The following is a 9,702-nucleotide window of genomic DNA, read 5'->3' on the forward strand; positions in this document are numbered from 1 at the left end:
CCTGGTGAATATCAGAGATTAAGTAAGGCGGCTTCTATATCTAACTATTATCAGACCTGACATAGCTTTTACTGTCCAATATTTGTGTCAGTAGTTTATGCATTCTCCTAAATCATCCAATGTAGAAGCTGCCTTGAGGCTTGTGAAATATATTTAAAAATGTCTCATGGTATAGGGGTGCTTCTATCTTCTAAACCTTCTGATAATCTTACCACCTTCTGTGATTCCGAGTGGGCATCTTTCTCAAACAGTAGACGATCAGTTACTGGTTATTTTGTGAATTTTGGTAATCCTTCCATCTCCTGGAAGTCGAAGACAAAAGTTACTATTTCCATAAATTCTGTAGAAGTAGAGTATTGCAACTTAGCTCCCACTATTGCTGAAGTGGTATAGATTATTGGTCTGTTCAATGAATTGGGTAGAAGCATTTAGTTTCAATCACTATCCACCGCTATAGAAAATTAGTCATCCAAATTGCTGCTAATCCTATTTTTCACGAAAGTACCAAGCACATCGATGTTAATTGTTACTTTATTTGAGAGAAGGTGTAGCTTGTCTTAGTTCACATTCTTCATCTTGCTTCCTTGGAGCAGCTGGCCGATCTTTTGACGAAGGGACTTACAGCTGCAAAATAAGGGTATTTACTGTCCAAACAAAGGATGTCCAAGCGAGCGATGTCCAAGCGAGGGATGAAGAATGTCTTCATATCCCCTAGCTTGAGGGGGTGTATAAAGGAATTGATTAAATATATTAAAGTCCTCTAGCTTAGCTTAGTGTAGCTTAGCTTAGTCATTAATAGTCCATACAATCAATAAGCTAAGGTAGTTAGACACAAGAGATAATTATGTCAATTGATGTGTCCAGTTGTCAATAGGTTGTTAGAAATCAGTTATACAACAATAAATATCTATATTAGTGTACATAGAAGTGTATATGAACATTCGGAATATACCAGAGATTCACTCTATGCAATCGCCTCATTAATCGTGTTTACTTTCAAAATCGGATAACAATAGAATTTGTAAATGGTTTTAAGGATACGTGGATTAGATTGATACAAAGCAATAAATTAAATTGCAAATTAAAATGAAGTATGATGATTTAAATTCAAACCACACGAATTGATCAGTTACAGCCTTGGGAAGTGAGTCATTCTTGAACAAAATGCACTTCGATCAGTGTCAAGACATAATTGAATAAGAACTTTAAAGAGAAAATAACAGTATATTGCTTCTGAAGGCGTGTCACAATGCCCTTTAAAAATAATCAGACCCCCTTTGTATAGTATGGGATTGGGTAAAATTCTATAAAAGGTAAAAATCTCCTGATTTACTGATTTGTCGGTTCTTTATTGATACTGCCGAGATTCCCACCGTAATACTCGACCGGTCATAAATACTCCGGCCTTCTGTTATTTCGGTCTTCTGTTGGTTACACTGACAATATCTCCTCGAGCTCGTTCAGGGTCGGGGTCGATTCTAGGATCATGGATCCAATGTTCTCGAGGACGGATATTCTGGCTTGTGTTCTGACTTGATAGGACTCGAGGTCGATTTCCAACCCCTCATGTTCTATGCCCGATCTATTGGGTAGTAGATGAGTTCAATTTCGACCGTATACCGATAGTCCCCTCATTTTTTGAACAGTAATAGATGAGAGACGATATGAGCTGTCGATTCTCAACTCGGTACTCCATGTCAAAAACGACAAAATAAATGAAATGTCTCGTTAGTCACATCTTAATGGCATTAAATGCTTGTCAGTCATTGGTCGGCCACTCCTGGATTTAAACCGCCATTTGAAAGCTATAAATACCCTCTTCTTCATTCATTCAACTTTACATTCAAACCTTCTCTACTCTTATTCCTTAGAAATTTCCACATTTTCTATCACTTGTATCCTGATTTTTTGAGATCTTTGTAAGAACTTATGCTTGTCTTCATCCCAAACCATCAAGTGTATCCCTTTAACTCCTCTTTTCATCTTTTACCCTCTATTTAAAAGAAAATGGCGAAGAGTTCAAAAATAATTACCCAGAAAGAAACTACTCCTACATCACGGCTGGCTGGCGAGGAACCATCGGTGGAACCTCCTCTTAGCATGTTCATTCCTGGCGGGTGCTCGATGACCGCCCATTTTAAGGTTGAAAAACCTTCACCCGTACCGGTTCGGGGTGAGAAGGTCTCGAGGTACATATGTTCGATCAATGAGAAATTCTCCCCACTGTTAAAAAGGATTGTAACTTGTTCAGCAAAGACATGGTGGTTCTCGGGCCCGATGAAGATATCACTACTCGCATCGAGGGATACTTAAGTGTTAACACTTATCCCTTTACATTGGGCCCGTTGGACCCGATAATCATCCATTTCTGTAAAATATACGAGGTGTGCCTTGGTTAGACCACCCTTCATTCTAGAGAATCATCATCCTTCTCTGGTTTTTTATGAGCAAGATCGACAGCTGCTCGTTCACCGTTGACCACCTAATGCGCCTATACAATCCCTGATTCTTTTAGGGGGAGACTGATCAAACTCGCATGTCAGGCTAGCAAATCCCAATTCTCGAGCATAGATAAAGATCGAGATCGAGACTGGCTAGGTCGTTTTGTCTGAGTGAGGACCTCAAGCCTGATCCCAGTAGAGTGCATGTCGTTCCCCGAGAAGTGGAGCACAAAATGTTAGAAAAGTTTTGTGTTTTCCAAAATTTTGTTTTACTTTCCTTTTCTTATTTCTTATCGGTGCTTGGTGGTGGTGTATCTGTTACTCGGGTCCTGAATGCAGTCCCTCGACTCAAGGAGTGGATTGAAGGCCTTGCATCCCAATATCCATATTTTGAGTGCGCATGGCGCGAACTCTCGCAGGGCCGGTGGAAGGCCCATTTTCACACTGAGGTTCCTTTCCTGAGTGAACAACAATTGGTTTTCTTTTGTGTCACTGAGTTCTTACTCGTTTCGTTTTCCTTTGTAGGTCTTTCCAAGGATGTTGCAATCAGTCCTCTATTCAGCGACGAGGATGGCCCAACCGAGTCCCCTACTTCGAGACAAGGTATGGAGAAGAAGAGAAAAAGGGCTCCGAGTTCTCTAAGCTCAGAAAAAAAGAAAACAAAGAGAAGGATGGTGCGCAAATCTAAGGATATCACTAGCGCTCGAGCACCCGCTTTGGACTCACTACACTAGCTGAGGGACGAGTCAGAAGAATAAGAAGAATAAGCCTTTAAACTGGTGGCCCGTGTGCAGTCAGGGTTCGAGGTACGAAGGGCCTCTAAGTGAGAGAGAGGTGAGGTCGATCCGCCTCGAGCAAGGGAGATCATGAGGAGGTCATGGTCGGGGCCAATATAGAGGCCCTGATCGATGCTAATCCGGAGGCCATGGTCGAGGTAATATAGAAGCTGGGTCGAGGCTTCCCCTGATGAGGGTATAGACCTTAAGAATGCACTCAGTGTGATAGACATCACTGAGTCACCTTCGTTCACTGAGTCTACGATCAACGAGGTTCAGACATTGAAACCTTACCCTAACGAGGGGGCCCATAGAGCGAACAACCCTTTTTGCAGCTTTTTCCATAACGTGGATTCTACCGCCATAGAGGACGTCACTGTATTGGGTGATGTATAGGTGTCGAGGAAGATTCCACCTCCGAGAACAAGCATGCCTTGCTCGAGCCCAAAATTAATCAACCGATTCCCAGCTCCAAGCACTGATCCTGACCTGAAGCGATCGGTCATTATCTCGATTTCGGAGGATGCCCGTGTCCTTTCTACCCTCATAGGCGTGGCCAATTACCTTCGATTCTTGGTGACCGAGGAGGACCAAGCAAAGATGAATGAGGTGGAAACGCCCTGTATGTTCAATGAAGCTCAACAAGTGTTAAACCGGGTAACTTCAGATACCTCTTGATGATTTCTTTTTTGTACTTAAATCAATTTGTAAATGATAATAACCTCTTTCTCTGTGCTTGTAGGCCTCGATACTTCATCACGAGACTTTTCTCCGATATCGAGAGGAGCTAAACCAATAGGAGGCCGAGATAGGCTCACTGAGATAAGAGACGCTTACAAACTTCTTAGTGAGAAAAGAGAAGGGGAGGCTAAGAGTCTCCGAGCTGAGCTATAGGCGGCTCAGAAGGAGCATGCCGACGTGGTTGAGCAAGTAAGAAGATTATTTAAGTCAGTGACAATGAGTCAGACATGGTGACGATGAGTCAGACATGGTGACTAACAGAGGTAGATGCAGTGAAGACCAAGGCCGAAGAATGGAAAAGCAACATGGACCGCTTGACCTCAAAAAAGGAGACTTCCCAAGCACAATTAGCTTCCAAAGAGTTCCAGCTTCGAGCTGTAAAGGAAAAGGCCTTGGTGTAAGCCACAAAGATCTAGGAGCTCTAGTCTCAGCTAAATTCGGTTGTTTCCAGTCGAGAAAATCTAGCGAAGGAGCTCGAGACGGCCAAGTCGAAGGCTAAGATGGTTAAAATCGATGCCGATGATATTCATGCTCGGGGTATTGACTTATCGGCTGAGATTGAGCAAAGGATATCATCGAGTAGGCGAAGCGACAATCTCGAAGGGAGGCCTTCGAGGAAATTCATGCTTGGGGTTTTGACTTATCGGCTGAGATTGAGATTGCCAAGGATCTCGAAGCTGAGGCAAAATAATTGTCCTATCCCGAAGATGATGAAGATTCTGAGGATTTGGGTGAGTCCGAGGGTGGGGGAGACCCCGAGGATGACGAGGTGGCCCCTGTAAAGACCATGCCACTTAGGGTTTTTGCAAATGCTTTTGTTATTTGCTTTTTGTATTACCTTTTGGTTGAGGCCGTTTGGCCTTTGTATAAATGTGTATCGAGGTCGTATTGGCCCTTATAAAAGAATTCTTGAAATGTATATAAAGCTTTTTCCCTTCAGCAATTTCTGAGTTTTTTTTCCTTTGCTTTGTCATTTATATTTGCAAAGATTAAAATGCCTTAGCATGAAATAGTTAGGTTATGCTCAAAGGTTCGAAGAAGCCTTGCCTTCAACATTATTTTGTTTTTATGGCATTGTGGGGGTTCGGTGTGACTAAAAATATTTCCCCAAAGTACTTATACCTTTTTAGATTGTGGTTTGTCGAGGGTAGCTTTTAGAACCGGTTAAGAAATTTTAAGGCCTTGTTATTTTTTATACGGATCTCGGACATCTCCAAGCCATTTTAATTTGACTGTAGCCTTTTAGTTCGGGCATTTCACCCCAAGATATCCAGACTTTTTTAGGATAATAGTCTCTGATTGGGGATGGCCATAACCTTTAAAATTCGAGCGTTTCTTAATAAGTCTTATGCCCCCGGGCAATAGCCCCGATTGTCCGAGTTTGTTCTCGGACGGCAGTCCCTGAGTGAGAGTGATTGTTTGAACTCAATTTAAGGTGGCCCTTGGGCTTGATACTTTTAGGGGATCGGATGTAGGAAATTCCTTGATAAATGTAAGAAATATTTTTAAAGGAAAAGATATTTATCCACAAGGAAGAGACTTCTTTTTATTCTTGTGCATAATAGATATACATGTGTACATGCTTTGTGCCAGGGTTCGAGTAGTCTATGCATGCACGGTTCATTTGACCATTTGGCCCAGACAATAAATTCTATCTATCGATACCCTTCAATCAAGAAGTTTCTTTCCTTACTAAAGTTGGTATCCGAGGGTAATGCCCCCAGTATTCGAGGTTGATCATAAAGAGAAGCCTCGGATACTGCTGATGCAATCTTTGACATCGATTCATGATCGGCTTTCTATTCTAATTTAGCACGATCCATTGTTTCCTCATTAAAAACCTTGCCGGAAAACCCATTTGGGACGAAACCAGTTCAAGGGAAAAAGAGTGCAACACGTGCTCTCAGACCTAAAATCTATGTCATTTCTTGTTGGATAACGGCAAGTGTTAGTTCAAAAATAAGTAAAAAGAAAATAAATTGGGTCGTACCTTAGCAGTATTATTGTTTCAAGTGAATCATGTTCCAATTATTCGGTAGTCGTTCACCATTCATTGCCCCAAGTTTGCACAATCCTTTTTCCGGCGATCTCGAGAATTTGGTATGGTCCTTCCCAATTCGGCTTCAACTTCCCTTCATCCAGGTTTTGGGTGTTCAGTGTGACCTTCCTTAGTACTAAGTCCCTAATATTGAAGTGTCGATGGTTGGCCCTTCGATTGTAGTATCTCTCGATTCGCTATTTTTGGGCGACCAATCGGACAAGGGCGGATTCGTGCCTTTCATCTAATAGCTCCAGGCTCGTACTCATGGCCTTGTCCTTTGATTCCTTTGTTGCATATCAGAATCTGATACATGGTTCTCCGACTTCGACCGGTATTAGAGCTTCAGTGACATAAACTAACGAGAACAGGGACTTTGAGGTTGTACGGTATGCCCATAGGACTTCGAGTAGGATTTCCTTCCATTTTCCTTTGGCGTCGGTTAACCTCTTTTTGAGGTTTTGGAGTATGGTTTTGTTGGTCGATTCTGTTTGTCCATTCCCACTAGGGTGATAAGGTGTTGATAGGATCCTTTTGATCTTATGGTCTTCGAGAAATTTGGTCACTTTACTACTGATAAATTGTTTCCCGTTGTCGCACACGATTTCGGATGGCATTCCAAACCGACATATGATGTGGTCCCAAATGAAATCGATGACTTCCTTCTCACTGACCTTCTTGTATTATTGGGCTTCCACCCACTTAGAAAAATAGTCAGTCAAAACAATATAAATTGAGCCATACTGGGTGCCCATGGAAAATGGCCGACGGTATCCATTTCCCACTTCATAAATGGCCATGGTGACAACCGAATGCAGCAGCTCCCCGGTTTGGTGAATGCTCGGAGCATGATTTTGGAATTTATCACATTTTCACATAAATTCCTTTGCATCCTTTTCCAGGTCGATCCAGTAGGAGCCGACTTTGATTACCTTTCGAACCAATGATTCGACGCCCGAATGATTACCGCAGGTGCCCTCGTGAACTTCCCTTGAACGTACTCGATATCTCCTGGTCTTAAACATATTGCTAGTGGGCCATCAAACGTTCTTCTAAATTGGGTTCCATCTTCGGACAAGCTAAACTCGGTTGCATTCGTATGTAGGGCCCTCGATTCGTTTGGATCTGAGGGCAATTTTCCGGCCCTTCAAATATTCTATATATTTGTTTCTCCAATCCCAAGTTAGGCTTGTTGATTTTATAATGGCATGGCCTTCTTCCACTACCAATCTCATAAGTTATAGGACTACCCCCGAGTTGAGCTCGTCATCCTCGACCGGCGATCCTAAATTAGCAAGGGCATTAGTTTTGGTATTATTATCCTGAGGTACGTGTTGCAAAGTCCACTCCTTGAACCGATGTAATGTCACTTGCAACTTGTCCATGTACTTTTGCGTTCGTTCTTCTCTGACCTCGAATATTCCATTAATTTGGTTCACCATGAGGAGCAAGTCGCACTTAGCTTGGATCACCTCTGTCCCCAAGCTTTTGGCTAGTTCGAGACCTGCAATCATGACCTCATATACGACCTCGTTGTTAGTCAATTTCACAGTTCTAATGGATTGTCTAACTACGTTGCCTGTTGGTGGATTCAATGCGATGCCATGTCCGGACCCTTTTGCGTTCGAGGAACCGTCTGTAAATAGGGTCCAGATTCCCGAAGAGGTCCCCGAGTTTACCAACAACTCTTTTTCAACCTCGGGTATTAGGGTCGATCTAAAGTCGGCCACGAAGTCTACCAAAATTTAAGATCTAATAGTTGTTCGAGGCTAATATTCAATATTGTACCCCCTGATTTCCATTGTCATTTGGCCAATTGTCCTGAGGGTTTGAGGTTATGCATTATATTTTGCAATTGGTAAGTAGTCACAACACATATAGGATGTTACTAGAAATATGGTTTCAGTTTCATATAGGTACTTAGCAAAGCGAGTGCCAATTTTTCTAGGTGAGGATATCTAGTTTCGGCCTCAACAAGAGTCCTGCTAACATAGTAAATCAGAAATTGCATACCTTGCTCTTCCTGCACCAGGACTCCACTTACTGCTATCTCTGATACTGTGAAGTATAGGTATAGTTGTTTGTCTGCCTTTGGCGTGTGAAGCAGTGGTGGGATCAATAGATATTACTTGAGTTTCTTTATGGCCTATTGGCACTCTAGGGTCCATGAGAAGTTGTTCTTCTTCTTCAGTAGCGAGAAGAACCGGTGTCTCTTGTCGGAGGACCTCGAGATGAATCGCCCTTGGGCGATAATGCGCCCGGTTAACTTTTGCACGGCCTTCATGTTGTCCACCACCGTGATATCTTCGGTGGATGTGATCCTTTCGGGGTTGATCTCAATTCCTCAGTTGGATACCATGAACCAGAGGAATTTACCCGATCCGACTCCAAACACATATTTCTCTGGGTTCAACTTCATATTATACTTCTTCAACATGTTGAAGGTTTCCTGTAAATTTTTTAAATGGTTCTCTGCTCGCAGGGACATAACCAACATATCGTCAATGTAAATCTTCATTAATTTTCCTATTTGTTCCTTGAACATCCGATTTACTAGGCATTAATAAGTGGCACCGGTATTTTTTAATCTGAATGGCATCACGTTAAGCAGTATGTGCAGTACTTAGTGATGAAGGAAGTTTTCTCCTAATCATCGGGGTCCATTTGTATTTGGTTGTATCCGAAATAGACATCGAGAAAACTAAGGATCTTATGGACGGTCGTGGCATTGATCATGTGATCGATGTTTGGCAAGGGGAAAGAGTCCTTGGGACATGCCTTATTCAAATCCTTATAGTCTACAAACATTCTTAATTTGTTTCCCTTTTTAGGGACTACCACTACGTTTGCTAACAATTTTGGGTATTTCACCTCCCGAATTGACCCTATTTTAAGGAGTTTAGATTCCTCGTCCTTGATGAAAGCGTGTTTGACCTCGGATTGGGATCTCCTCTTCTGCTTGACCGGGTGGAATTTCAGATCCAGGCTTAGCTTGTGAGTTGTTATCTCTGATGGGATCCCTGTCATATCAAGATGGGGCCAAGCTAAACAATTTATGTTATCTTGTAAGAAATTGTATGAGTTTTTTCCTGAGCTCGGGAGTTAACCCCGTGCCCAGGTATACCTTTCGATCGGGTAGATATCCATCAAACCTGTTCCAGCTCCTCGACCATTGATTTTGTGGCATCAGAATCATCAAGGACTACTAAAGATCTGGGAACCCCGTAATCATCATCTTCATCAGTCCCCTGTTTATCCAATTGGGTCGTGGCCGGTGTCGATAATTGCTATTTAGCCCCTTGTTTTGTATCCGAACTTGGTTCCATTAATGTTGTGAGTGTTGATATCAGAATCATTTCTTTGACTGCAAACATTTCCTTTGCGGCTGGTTGTTCCCCGTAGATTGGTTTAATCCCTCCTGGCGTTGGGAACTTTATCACTTGGTGAAGAGTCAAGGGCACTACTCTCATGGTGTGGATCCATGGCCTGCCGAACAGGGCGTTGTACCTCATGTCTCCTTCAATCACATAAAACTTGGTTTCATGGATGGTCCCGACGGCATTCACTGGTAATGTTATCTCTCCCTTAGTGGTTTCACATGCCATGTTGAATCCGTTTAGAACTCGGACTGCATGCACGATTTGATCTTATAGGCCAAGTTATTCTACGACCCTCGATTGGATGAAGTTGGCCGAGCTACTTGGAT

This window comes from Nicotiana tabacum, chromosome 7, assembly GCF_000715075.1.
Source record: "Nicotiana tabacum cultivar K326 chromosome 7, ASM71507v2, whole genome shotgun sequence".
Classification (NCBI taxonomy): domain Eukaryota; kingdom Viridiplantae; phylum Streptophyta; class Magnoliopsida; order Solanales; family Solanaceae; genus Nicotiana; species Nicotiana tabacum.